Consider the following 14,861-nt stretch of genomic DNA (forward strand, 5'->3'; position numbering starts at 1 on the left):
TTGTTGGTTATCTCATGAGACACTTGAAATATTGCCATAGAATAGAAACTTCCAGTAAGCCTACAGAAAGACAGAATATCCATTACCATTATCAAAAAGGGAAGTATAGTTCAGAATTTTGCCCATCAAGTGGTATGCTACTTGAGCGACCAGTCCAGGACATGTTGATACGTGTGTAAATGATTATCTTTATGCACATGTGCAGGTCAACCAGCCCTGCTAAGGAAAGGAAAGAATTTCTCACTAACCTAAACTCTGAATTATGCTAGGACATGAAAAGTAAAATATTGCTCTGAATGTTAAATATACAGAAAATGTGGCTCTAGAACTCCCCCTAATCCTCGAAAATTTCTTGCTCTCTGTTGGTCAACCATCACTTTGCTAAGACTCAGGTAAATGATATTCACTGGCTACCCAATTTATTTAATATATCAAAAATGTAACGAAAATGTTTGGAGCTGTGCCCCTCCCACAGATTGTAGAAATAGAGTAAGAGAATCAGTTATAGGATCCAGGGGTGAAGCTCCAGTTCTGGAAACCATGAAATCAGGGGGAAAATGAGGTTTCCTGTCCAATCTCAGCTCATATCATGGCTCCCAGTATGATTTCACTTCTCCCACTGCCTTTCCTGGTACTGTTTCTACTGATTTGAGTTCCTGCAGCAGCAACTGACCATGATCACCACCACCAGGACCCCCAGAAATTCAAGGTGTAGCACTCCATAGGGGCTTGCTCTCCTAATTTGAAATAGCACTCATGGCTTGGGGTCCCCAGAGAGTAGACTACTACTTCTCCTCTGGATTCTAGGGGTAACCTTGAAGGAGTGGGTGCTCTTACTCAAAAGTCCCTACCAGTGTTCTCTTGGTGCTTCTGATTAACACTGAGCCAGTAAACTTGATTAGGTTTTAGCAAAGATATTTACTAAAAAGTTATAGCAAAAACATTTTGTACAAAACATTCTGTCCAAAAGTTACCATAAATACTCTTCCACAAATACAGTTCCATGGGAAGAGTGGGCTCAAATTTAGAGTACAATAGTAGTGAGGTACACATGTAAGATACATGTAGAGCAAAAGGCAACTCACAACTTTCGGTACTTTACAGCCCAAAAGTCCTCTTTTGAATCCATAGCCAGCATGATCTCCAACTCCTGGAGTATGGACTAATTATCTAACAAAAACTGCTGGGAAAACGGGAGAGCAGGCTGGTAGAAATTGAGGTCAAACAATATACTATAATAAGCTCCAAAGGTATACATAATTCTAATATAAATGCTATATCATAAAGTAAGGGGACAGGAAAGTAGCTACCAATTGCAATTATGGAGAGGCATTCTTACCAAACAAAAGTCAGAGGAAGGAGATAAAATGGGTGGTTTTGATTGCATAAAATCAGAAGCTTCTCCACAAACAAAATTGTGCATTTGGGCACAAAAAGTCAACTTCATATGTATAAGATGGGGGAGCTATAGTTAAGACAATAATTGTTCTGAAAAAGATCTGAGGAATTAAGTGGGCTCCAAGCTCAATGTGAGTCAGCAGTGTAATGCGGCAGTCAAACATTTTAATGCAATTTTGGGCAGCTTTAGGGAGATATTTCTAAGAATAAAAAAGTTGAAGGCCCATGGAACTCTGCCCTTGTCATACTTCATCTAGAGTTATTTTGTTCATTTGGCATCACAGTTTAAGATGACCTCCTGAAAGAGAAGTGATGGAATCAATATGCAGACTGAGGCCTCTGTTTTTGGACATGGTCAATGTGTGAATTGATCTTGCCTGCCTATACATATTTGTTACACAGGTTTTATCTCTCCCCCACCCCCTTTTTTTTTTCCAGTGGTGAGGAAGGAAAATGGAAGGGAAAGAAAAGAAATGCTTGGTGATTAAAAAAATGAAAAATGAAAAAATAGGAACATTGACAAACTGGATAGTGTCCAAAAAAGGGCAATCAGGATGATGAAGTGCCTTGAGGCACTGACATGAGGATCAGTTGAAGGAAATGGGTATGTTTAATCCAAAGTAAAGAAGACTCAAGGGGGACAGAATAACTGTATTAGAGTATCTGAAGGAATGCCATCTTTGGTCCCAGAGGACAGGAGCAATGGTGAAAGTTGCAAAGAGGCAAATTTATGTTTGAGATCAGGAAATACTTCCTATCCATGACAGCTGCCCCAAAATGGAAGGGGCTGCCATCAGACGTGGTAGGTTCCCCTTGCCTTGGAGGTCTTCAAGCAGAGGCTGAATGATCATTTATCAGTGATGTTATATGTGAAGAGTTCGGGCTAGACGGCCACAGAGGCCCCTCCAACTCTCAAATTCTGTGATTCTTTGAAGAGGCAGCATGATACGGAGGAGTGATTGGATCGAAAGTCAGGTGATCTAGGACTCACAGTAAGCCAGCTGTGCAACTGTGGGCACGCCTTCTCACTTTTTGAATTTCATTTCTCTCATTTGAACCACGGACTCTATATGAAGGGGAAGACTGGGGAGGTATATTTAATTTTCTGTGCCAGGATCATTAGAACTCGCTCCCTCTCCTCTGTTCCCCTCTCTCCTGCTCTGCCCTCCTCTCCTCTGTTAGCCTCTCCTCTTTTCTCCTCCCCTCCCTTCTTCATCTCTTCCCCTTCCCTCTCCTCTCCGCGAGTCCAGAGAGAAGAGAATGAAAGCAGGCACCAGGCTACCTTTATGAAACACTTGGTAAACTTTCGACCACCAAATAATATGAGTTGTTACTTACAAGAATGTGGATCATGATACTTAAGTAGCAGAGTTAACCCTAAGGATCTGGGCACGCACTCTGGCTCTGTGGGTGCTCACTACTAGAGTCCATGCCGGCTATCCCCTTCAGTTTACTACCCAACTTCTTAGAGAAGATGGATGAATGCCATGAGGAAATGCCAGAAGGAGCTGCAGTGGAAAGGACCCAAAAAAACCACATCCTGTTCTGGCTTGCCAGGAGATCCATGGGCAGTACAGGTCAAAGGTCACAGTGAACCGTGTGTTCAGCAATCCCACAAAGTACCTTTCCTTTTCAAGGAGACTGATCATGTAGGCAACAGGTTATTGTTTTACATTCTAATTTTTTACTTGAATGCTTATGAGTCTTTTGGGTTTTAAGCATTTCCTTTGTGATGATAGAAATAATCATCCTGTGCTTGATTATCTACTTTATACATTGAATATATTTTCTAGAAGACACCCTACCAATCCTTTTCAGAGGACACCCTACCTAAGTTTTATTTAAGAAAATTTTCTCCCCCAGAACTCTGAGGTAGAGGGGCAATGAGCCAAAGAATATGAAAAAAGTTTGACTCCCCTCTCCTAGGGATCAGGCTTCCTTAAGATTGAGCCTGATCGATGTGCGTCCAGGGTGGTGCCCTTGCCCACGGGAGTGGGTCCTTCTTGCCTTCATATAACACTTGTTATGTAGTTTAGAATATATTAGACAATACACGGAATGAATGAGCTCTCCCACAGGGAGTGAGGTCACAGCTTGAGCGTAAGAGAGAAAGTCTCAGATTCCCCATGGGAAATTCCCCAAAGTCTCTAACATGGTAAGCTAAGGATACACAGGAATATGATTGAGGTACCAGCTCCTCTACTTGCTGGCTTCTTCCCAGAGGTCTCCTCTCCCTCCAGGGATGTCTCCCTGAAGAGAGGCTGGAACCACATGGTTTCCCCTCTTAAATATCGAACCTTAAAGAAGGATCTCTCCTTTCCCAAGCTCTCACCAACTCTGCCCCTCATACAGGCATGAAATACCTGTAATCATTCTCCATCAATAAAGAGTCTTACGTGAATAGGCTTGAGCCTGGGTTACAGTTAGATTTGCGAAGACAGAAGAAAGGAGAAGCCAAGTCATTTCCAGCCTACGAAACACTAGAAATATAACAAAGGAAAGAATGAGCTTGGACAATAACCTAAATGGAACAGAGTAATAATTAATGATTTTTGTAGAATGGTTTAAACTTTGCAAAGTACTTTTAGACATTATTCCACTCAAAATTCATAATAACCCTTTAAGGTAGATGCTAGAGGTCTCATTCTCCTTTTGTAAATGAGGAAATTGAGGTCCAAAGAGGCTGTGACTTTCCTATGGCCACACAGCTAGTAAATATCAATTGCTGAATTTAAACCCACGTCTTTCTGACTGTTTACTCATCAGTGGTGTAAAACTCAAATAGAAACGGAGACCACTAAACCATACATGGCAGCTACGTGGTGCAGTGGATAAAATACCAGGCCTGGAATCAGGAATACTCATCTTCCTGAGTTCAAATGTGGCCTCAGATATTAGCTGTGTGATCCTGCGCAAGTCACTTAACTCGGTTTGCCTCTGTTCCCTCAGGAAGGAAATGACAAACTACTCCATTATCTTTGCCAAGAAAATCCCAAAAGGGGAAGTGGAAAGTCAGACATAACTGAAACAACTGAACAACAATAAACCATGCATAAGGATACCTGTGAGTCTCATATTGACTTAGAAAACCACATATTAACATTATCTGTGTTTTATCACATTTTTATCTATTTCATTAAATATTTCCCAATTATTTTTAATATGATTTGGGCTGGCTGCATGCAGACCTTGGGCAGTGTGTCTGACACTTCCCTACTACCCTAACATGTTGGGAAAGTGGTAATTACCAAGAGCCAACATGTCCATTAAAGTCATGCCACTGATAGAGACAGGAAATAAGACCAAGAGAACAATACACAATGTAAGTGACAAGATCACTAAAAGGAAGTTAACTGAGCAATAGAAAAACCAGTGAAGATCCCAACAAAAGAAATAAAGACATAGGGGCACCTAGGTGGTGCAGTGGATAGAGCACTGGCCCTAAAGTCAGGAAGACCTGAGTTCAAATCCAGCCTCAGACCAAACACTTGATATTTACTAGCTGTGTGACCCTGGGCAAGTTACTTAACCCCAATTGCCTAAAAATAAAAAAAAAAAAAAGAAATAAAGATATACCCATTCTCTCATGGTGGAGAGGTGAGGGATGACTAGGACAGAATATTGTGGATACACACAGATTGCTATCTCTTTATTAGATTTTTTTCCTGTTTTTCTTAATAACAAGGGAAGGTTAAATCTAGGTCAGGGTATGAGAAACAGCTGTGAAGGCCTTAATGAAATACATCTAAGATACTGTCCCGGCAGTTTGGTGGGACAAAAAATATACTTTTGCATAAAGAATTAAATCAACCAGTAAAGGATATAAGATGTTGCCTCTTTTGTCCATGAACAATTTGATATCTGAAAGGAGTAGGAAAAGAACTTTGGTTTAATTAAAAACTGCTAAAAATCTATGCGTAAATAATTGTATTTTTCAAAAGGGATGTGACCAATTCGAGGCAAAAAATAAATTGTGGCATAAATATAAAGTCTTAAATCACCTTGTAAAGGATGTAAGGTAAAGTCTTTTTTGTATATAAACAAACAGCTTGATGGTTTAAAGTCAGTAAATAAGCACTTATTAAGCACCAACTATGTGTTAGGCACTGTGCTAAGTGCCAGATATACTATGCAAGGCAAAAGACAGTCCTGGCTCTCAAGGAGTGCACAGTCTAATAGGAGGAAACAACAGGCAAACAAAAAAATATACAGGATAAATAGGAGACAATCAATAGAAGACACTAGCTTTAAAGGGGATCAGGAAAGGCTTCTCTTAGAAAATGGGATATTAGCTGGAATTGAAGGAAAGCAGGAAAGCCAAGAGGTAGCTATGAGGAAGAAAAGTATTCCAGGCATGGGGGACAGACAGTGAAAATGCCCAGAGTCAGAGAGGGAGTGTCTTGTGCAAGGCACAGCAAGGAGGCCAATGTTACTGGATCACAGGGTATGTCAGGGGGAGAAAGTTGTAAGAAGCCTGGAAAGACAGGAAGGGACCAAGTTGTGAAAGCCTTTGAATGCCAGAGGATTTTATATTTGACCCTGAAGGTGACAGGGTGCCACTGAATTTACAGAATGGAATGGAGTTGATGTGGTCAGATCCATGCTTTACGAAGATTAATTTGACAGCTGAATGGAGGATAGGCTGGAATATAGGGAGACTTGTAGCCAATCAGCAGGCTACTGCAACAGTCCAAGCATGAAATGACGAAGGCCTGTACCACAGCGTGGCAGTGTCAGAGGTTATGAGGGTAAAATTGACATAACTTGGCAACAGATTGGATATGGGAGGTGAGAAAGTGATGAGTCCAGAATAACTCCTAGGTTGTGAGCCTGGGGGATGGGGAAGATGGTGGTATCGTCAACAGTAATAGGGAAATTCAGAACAGGAGAGAGTTTGGGGGGAAATACAGTAAGTTCAGTTTTGGACAGGTTGAGTTTAAAATGTCTATGGGGACATACAGTTTGAGATGTGTAATAGGCAGTTGGAGATGAGAGTATGAAGCTTAGAAGAGAAGTGAGATCTGAATAAGGAGATTCGAGAATCATCAGCTAGGGACGATCATTGAAACCATGGGAGGTGAATAAATGAAGTAACATAGAAGGAGAAGAAAAAGAACTGTCACTTGTTCAAATCTTATAAAATGTAAATATAAAGCAACAGTTTTCAAAGACATAGCTGTGGAAGAGGTATATTGAAAACTAATAAATGGCTGGAGCTGCAGGACATTGCGGTCCCTTAGTTCATTTTCATGTAACTGATTTAAGATTTAAGAAGGGAAAACTCATAAAATGAAAAATCATATAACTAGTTGAAGATTATGGGATTATTAAATAAGGACTACTGACTTCTTACGAGAGATTTGTTGAATTTTTACCTCATAAATCAAATATGTGAAATATCTGTGAAATAAGTGAAAGGTGAGTCACCAAGTATCAGGTGGCACTGCTTTGCTGCCATTGAAAGTGTAGTGAAGAGTTTGGAGAAGCCTGGCTGGAGTGGTTAAGAAAGGGCAGGACAGGAAAGACTCCGCAGGAAGTAGAAAACCCAGACATGAAGAAATTCACCCAGGTCCCACGTGAGGGCCTGCACTATGCTTCCACTCACTTGGATCCCCGGTGCCATCAGAGGGTCCACACCAAGGGATACACCACACGCTTACTCTAGTTTGTTGTTGTTGTTTTTAAGATGAAATCACACTAAACTAAGCTCCTTCCATCACAGCAGGGGCAGGATTCATTGCACCAACATCACAACACTGAATCTAGGTATAGGGGTGGGGAACCTTTGGCCTCAAGGCCACAGATGGCCTTCTAAGTCCTTGGATATGTCCTTTTGACTGAGTCCAAGTTTTACAAAACAAATCCTTGATTTGTTCTATGAAGTTTGGATTCAGTCAAAAGGCCACACTTAAGGACCTAGAGGGCCACATATAGCCTTGAGGCTGCGGGTTCCCCATCCCTGAGAAGATAGTGTCACAATCTGGTGGGCAAAAAGGGTGATCTGCGGCATTGTTTCATCTACATTTAAATGCTTCTCTCTCCCCACAGAGGCCCCAAGTCTGTAACAACCCCATTTTGAACTCAAAGTCTCTATGTTTAACAGTTTCTAATTAATGAAGTCCTAATTACTAATACAGTTCTTTGCACAACCCTTGCCTTCCTCTCATGACCCATTGAGGACACCTAGGAATAGTGCTGCTTGCATTAAGGGTTAGGGCTTGGAGTACTCACCACGGCATTTTCATACACACACACACACACACACACACACACACACACACACACACACACGTGCGCTACTAGTAGGCTCCAGACTGAGCACACCAATACTATACAATAGTAGTACACCAGACTGAGCATAAGCAAAAAGCCTTTAGGGATCTATCATCAGTTCACTACCTAAGGAACACACATCATTGCCGGCTTTTCCTAAATTCCCTGGGTTATGCATTTTGGATCTAAGGGTATAGACCAAATTCCCCCAAATAACTCATAATTCTCTTGGCTTATGTGCTTCCACTCACTTGTATTCCCCCCCTCCCCACACACACACCCTTCCCTGCCTTCTTCCAGTGCCATTATAGGGTCCACACCAAGGCACACTCCATATACTCAATGCAGATTTTTTTTCCTTCAAGAATAAAGGCAGGTAGGTGGTATAGTGGTTAGAGCACAGGCCCTGGAGTCATGAGGACCTGAGTTCAAATCTGGCCTCAGACACTTATTAGCTGGGTGACTCTTGGCAAGTCACTTAAACCCAATTGCCTCAAAAAAAAAAATAAATCATGCCTAACTAAATTCATTTCCTTTTCAAATCTATCCCATTAATGACCTGATTCACAGCTCCTTTTTCAATATAGTCCCAAAAGATGTACTCACTCAGCATACAAATTAAAAGTGTTAATGACACTATAAATGAAAATAAAGTATAAAAGCATTTAACACCACAATGACTGAGCACAGTTGCTTCAAAGTTCTGTAACCTTGAAAAATCTGCACTGTCCTTTTAATTTCTCTGAATTATTGTTTTTCCCTGGGCTCAGGGAGATGGTAGGGAGACAGATAGACAGAGACAGAGTGAGACCTCCAGTTCTTTGTTCCAAGGGCCCTTCTATCTGGAAGAGTTTAAATTCTGTCATAAGATAGCGATACAGTTGTCCCCTATACAGAGCATCAGTCCCAGGAACAATGGCTACAACTTATTCCTTCACATCACGCAGTGATATGAATATCAAGAACACTGTGGTCAACAGTGGTAACAACTTGTATATCAACCATTTTCTTTTCTTTTCTTTTCTTTTTTTTTTTGAGGCAATTGGGGTTAAGTGACTTGCCCAGGGTCACATAGCTAGTAAGTGTCAAGTGTCTGGCCTGAGACTGGATTTGAACTCAGGTCTTCCCAACTCCAGGGCGGTGCTCTATCCACTGCACCACCTAGCTGCCTCTGTATCAACCATTTTCAAGCATTTTGTATACTAGTATGACTGCCTATCAAGATCCTTCTAAAAGAAAACTCTGTGGCCAATATTTTCCCACCAGTTTCTGTCAAATAATGTATCCTCATTCTATTACCTCATAGACTCCTTGGACACTCCTACATCCCTCCCATAGTCTTTCCGTATATAAGGTCCATCTTGTCTGCATTAAGGTGCTTAGATTCTTATAATCTAGCCACTGCTCAGATTCTTACAATCTAGCCACTCATTAATGTTCAGACTCCTTAAGAGTCTGCCCAGTATGACCGATGTTCTAATAAACCTTGTCTTTGGCTGAAAAAAAAAATAGCTTATCCTCTCTGGGTTCCACTCCCGACCCTCTGGACTATCCCTACCATGTCCTAGGAGCCTCCTCACTCTGTAAGTTCATTCTGTCTGCCCCTAGACTTCTCACACTCAAAATAAACTCTGCATCTTTGACTCCTTTCTGCTACAACCACCATTTTAAGGAAAGTGCCCAAGTCAGCCATGTCTCCATTCTTCTCTGGACTTTCTCTACCATGTCCCTACATGGGTACCTCCTTCTCCTCCTGGCCCCTCTTCCAGCTTCCCTTTTTATGCACTGTCTTTTTCCATGAGAACATAAGCTCCTTGAGGGCCTGCAGGGACTATTATTCTGCTTATATTTATATTCCCAGTGCTTAGCACAGTGTCCGGCACTCAGTAAGTGCTTAATAAATGCTTGTTGACTTGATTTGACAGAGAGACAGAGATAGAGACTGAGTAGTAGAACAAATTCTGATGATCCTGGCATAGACAGAACAGAATCTGTGAGACATGCTATCAGAAATGAGAATGGGGGCAGCTAGGTGGTGCAGTGGATAGAGCGCCGGCCCTGGAGTCAGGAGGACCTGAGTTCAAACCTGGCCTCAGACCCTTGACACTTACTAGCTGTGTGACCCTGAGCAAGTCACTTAACCCCATTGCCTACCAAAAAAAATATATGAAAGAAATGAGACTGCCCTGATTCTCCCTAGGATGGAAAGAGGGGTTGTCCTGCCCCAAGTTTACTCCAGAATAGGAAGTCACAGGAGGATAAAGAGATAATACCTAAATGTAGCATCTCTTTTTTTATTCTTTTCTGTTCTTTCCCCTTTTCTTTTTTTCCCTGCCTCTTTCATGATTCTCTCTCTCTAATCTTACAATGTTCTTTGTTCCAAGGGTCTTACACTTGTATGCTTACACTTACACTTAACTCCAAGATGTAAGGGACAGGGCTGAGAGGCTGTAGCATCACGATCTTACCAAAGGGGTTACTGAATTCAATTTGGTCCCTAAGGATTGTAGTCACAGTCAGCATGTCTCCTAGTAGTTTAGGTCTGAAATTGGAACAAAATGAGATGCCAATAATTGATCTAATAGTTGGGTTTAGGATAATGCTCCTACTATATAGCTCCACCCCCAAACAACAACAATAGCTAGCATGACTATTGTATATCTGCAGGTGAGTGAACTAGGAGAAACACCATCTTTCCCACTTTTCCATCTTAGTCTATTAGTCTGAGACAGGGAATGCACATCCTTCTTACCTTATTCCTTTTCAACAAGCTACCCGTGTATATGGTCAGTATTCTTCCAAGCCACACCTAAAAAGCTGGGAAGTCAATGAGCAGGAGGACTAGGAAATGGTTAGAGGCAAATGCCTCCACATAGGTGTGTTTGGTTTAGTTTCTTTTCCATTTCTTTCTATATACCAATAAACTATGTGACCACAGCATGCTAATTCTCTGAAACTACAAATATAAAGGGAAATGAATTGAGAGGGAGGAATCAATACACAGAGTAGAGGCTCTGAGCTAGGTATAGATAGAAAATTTTATAATGTAATATTATGAGTAAGATTCTACTTCATCTCATGGGTTAACTTTACACCTAGTTCCAGTCAGTGAGGTATTAATCAAAAGGGCTTAGCACTCCTGCTACCATGTGATTTTGGAGGTGGAGGACAACTTGGGTTGGTTTTTTTTTGTTTGTTTCTTTTTCAGTTTGAGGGCCATTTGGTGACCAACAGGTATACTGTAAATTCTTAGAAAAGCATTGTCTCTTGGGGCAGGTAGGTGGTGCAGTAGAAAGAACACTGGCCCTGGAGCCAAGAGGACCTGAGCTCAAATCCAGTCTTAGACACTTATTAATTGGGCACATTACTTAACCCCATTGCCTGCAAAAAAGAAAGAAAAGGACTGTCTCCAGTATGAGTCATAGTTAACTTACAAGGCTGGGCTAGTGGTTCAAATAGAGTGCCACTTCGTGAGCAATTCACATATCACACTCCTTCGATGGATAATTAGCTCAGTGATAGTACATTCTCTTTCTATAGGCTTAAAAAAGGGCAGCCCTTGAACCACAACATTAGGGAGCCAGTTTCAAAGTTTGAACTTCTAACTCCCTCCACCCTTTCTTCAGTATCCTGACTCTTTTGGTCTCATAGTTTTGTCTCAAAGTGGGCTTTTTTTTTTTTTTGGTGGATAAGTACTATGAAGAATTCAACATTTTCAAGGTCACAAGTGGAGGGATTATGGAAAGGACCACATTACCATGCTCAGGTTACACTGTCTCATTATTCCCAAAGCGACTGCAATCAACTCTTGGCCAGCACCCAGGCAAATCTGCTTATACAATACTTGTATGGGCTAAGCCCAGAAAATTCCCTCATCTGTTCTTTTAGTGTGTCCCAGATGCACCTGGAAGCCCGAGAGAGAGAGCTCTCCACAAAGCCTTCTGTCTGTCCCTTTTATAAGAATCCTTCCCTGAGAGAGCAACCAGGACAAGTACCTCTGTCACCTGTCCTTGACATTATTTCCCTGAAGTCCCCTCTCCACACACTCATCTATTTTTGGCCTCTAAAGATTAAAAATCACACACACAAGGAAAGATAAGTGAACGTGAAACAGCTGAAACTGCTTTGGAAGGGTTACAGCGAGAAGGAAATTCACTGAATCTTGAAACCCTAACAAAATGATCAAACATGTGAGCACCCTCTCCACACAGCATAAGGGATAGAAAGAAGCATGAAGTACAGTCCTCGTCCTTCAGAAGCTGAACCAAAAGAAATAAGAGATGTCTATAGGAAAGCAAGAGAAATGTGGGTTAGTGGCACAGACAGAACTTGCCAGAAATGATACTTTCTTGTGTCTTGGAAAGACAGAGAAAACTTCATGGTTGAGTTAGGACTTAAATGGGGTCTTGAAAGGCAGTATGGAATATTGAATTGGGGGCTGGACTTGGACTCAGAAAGACCTGGGTTTGAATCCTGCCCTGGATACTTACTAGCTGTATGACCATAGATAGTCAATTTACCTCTTAGAGGCTCGGTTTTCTTAATTTTAAAATGGGGATAATAGCATCTCTAGTACCTCACAGAGTTGTTGTGCCAGAGAGGTGACATATAGAAAGTGCTTTGAAACCTTAAAGCACTATATAAATGTCAGATATTATTATGAACAGTTGAAGATTTGGATGGTGAGAAGGCAGAAAGACATGAAGGCATGAAGAAAGACAGAAAGGAAGTCAGGGAAGAGGGAAGGAAGGAATATTTATTCAGTATTTTCCATATTGCAGGTACTTTGCTGAGTATACAAATACAAAATGCAAGAGAATACCTTCCCTCAATGAGTTTACATTCTAATTTTGGAAGACAGCACATTCAGGGACCAGGAAGGGGTATTTTGGTCTGGAAAGTCAACCAGATAGGTAGTGATCCACTGGGCAACTGATTGACAGACACATTATCTCCAGGAATAGTAGTGTTGATTTGATTACTGTTTCCACAGCTAGAAGTAGAAAGGGAGAAGTAATACCCACAGTAAGAGTATGTGCACCCAGCAGCATGGTCAGATAGCAGCTTAGGAGGTCTTCATTGGGCTACATATGGAGAATTCTCACAAATCAGTAACCCACGTTCCTAGGGCAGGAGCTGGACTACTGGGCAATAGGAAAAGCATTAAAAGAAGATGGTGGGGGCAGCTAGGTGGCACAGTGGATAGAGCTCTGGCCTTGGAGTAAGAAGGACCTGAATTCAAATCCAGCCTCAGACACTTAACACTTACTAGCTGTGAGACCCTGGGCAAGCCACTTAACCCCAACTGCCTCACCAAAAAGCAAAAAAAAAAAAAAAAAATTGGTGGTAGAGAAGAGGGAAAAGAACATTCTAGGTTGTGAGAGCATGAGTGACAGTGAAGAGACCAGCCCAATGGGAAAGGTAGGCTATGGCTAGCTCTGTTCTCTGGGGCCAAGCAAAAAAAAGTCAACCCCTTTCTCCATCTGAGTCCTTTAAATACTTGAAAATAGCTATGCCCTCCTAGGACCATGGGTAAGTTACTTCTCTGAGCCAGTTTCCACATTCACAAAAGGAGGAAATGTTTTAGAACAAACCATATGGGCAAGGAGCATCTAGAGTCAGAGGGCTTGGGTTAAATCTCAGCCATTTACTAATTGAACTGTGGGAACATACAAAAGTTGTATCCTCTCTCCCCCCAACCCTGTTTTTACCCCAGAGGAAAATATTCTTAGTTATGACCCAAGATAAATGCTGGATTTAGTATACTGGCTGATTCTTCTACCCATTCTGATACATAGTAATTTGGTGATTCCGTAAATCTCTTTTCTTCAGTTCAAAAAAATCAACTATATAAGGATAAAACAGAGAGGTACAGATAGAAGGATGGTGGTTTGTGTGAAAAAGATCTGGAGGTCTCCGAGCATTACACATTCAAAATGAGACAACAACAAGGAAGTATGGCAGCCAAATTGGAAAAAAAAAAAAAGAGTGGGCTCTAGTAATGGTGGCATATTTCTCCAATAGATAAATGGTCAAAGGGTATGAACAGTTTCCAAAGAAACCTAAACCATCAAAAATCATATGAAAAAAATGCACCAAATAATAGATTTAATTGCAAATTAAAGTAACATTGAGGTTTTACCTCAAAGTCATCAGTTTGAAAAAGACAACAAAAAAAATGACAAATAATTCAGGGGCTTTGGGAAAATAGGTGTGTTGACTCGTTGTTGAAGCTATGAATAGGTCCAGCCATTCTGGAAAGCAATTTGGAACCAGGCCTCCAAAGTTATCAAGCTGTAGATGGCCTTTGATCCACAGATAGCATCACTAGGCTGAGACTCAAAAGAGATCAAAGAAAGAGGAAAATACTTATGTACATATGTACATAATGTACAAAAATACTTATAGCAGCTCTTTTTGTAGTGGCAAAGAACTGGAAACTAAAAGGATACCCATCAACTGGGGAATGCTGTACAAATTATAGTATAAGAGTGTGATGGAATATTATTGAATGATATGAAATGATGAAAAGAGAAGACTTGTGTGAAGTGAAAGGGTGAAGTGAACAGAACCAGGAAAAGAATTTATATGAGAACATCAACATGGTAAAGGAAAAACAACTTTGAAATACTTAAGAACACTGATCAATGAACTAACTTTGGTTGGTATATTCTAGAATATCAATGATGAAGCAAGCATACTATTTACCTCCTGAAAGAGATGTGAAAGACTCAAGGTGCAGAATGAGACATACATTTATAGGGATGGCCAGTGTAGAAATTTGTTTTGTTTCATTATGCGTATTTGTTACAAGGGCTTTACCTTTCTTTTTTAAAAAAATATTGAGGGGTAGGGAATAAATATGTATATAGTGCCTACTGTGTGCTAAGCATCATTTGATTCTCACAACAACCCTATTATTGTACCCATCGTACTATTAAAGAAACTGAAACAAACAAAGGTTAAGTGACCTGTCCAAAGTCATATAGTTACTAAGGGTCTGAGGCCAGATTTGAACTCAGGTCCAGCATTCCATCCACTGTACCACCTAGCAGCTTCAGGTAGGTGAGAAATAATGTCTACATGTTTACTACAGACAGAGAGAGAGAGAGAGAGAGAGAGAGAGAGAGAGAGAGAGAGAGAGAATCATAGACAACAGAATAATTTTGAAAATTATACATTGGGTTTAT

This window comes from Vombatus ursinus, unplaced genomic scaffold, assembly GCF_900497805.2.
Source record: "Vombatus ursinus unplaced genomic scaffold, bare-nosed wombat genome assembly UNPS02012319.1, whole genome shotgun sequence".
Taxonomy (NCBI): Eukaryota; Metazoa; Chordata; class Mammalia; order Diprotodontia; family Vombatidae; genus Vombatus; species Vombatus ursinus.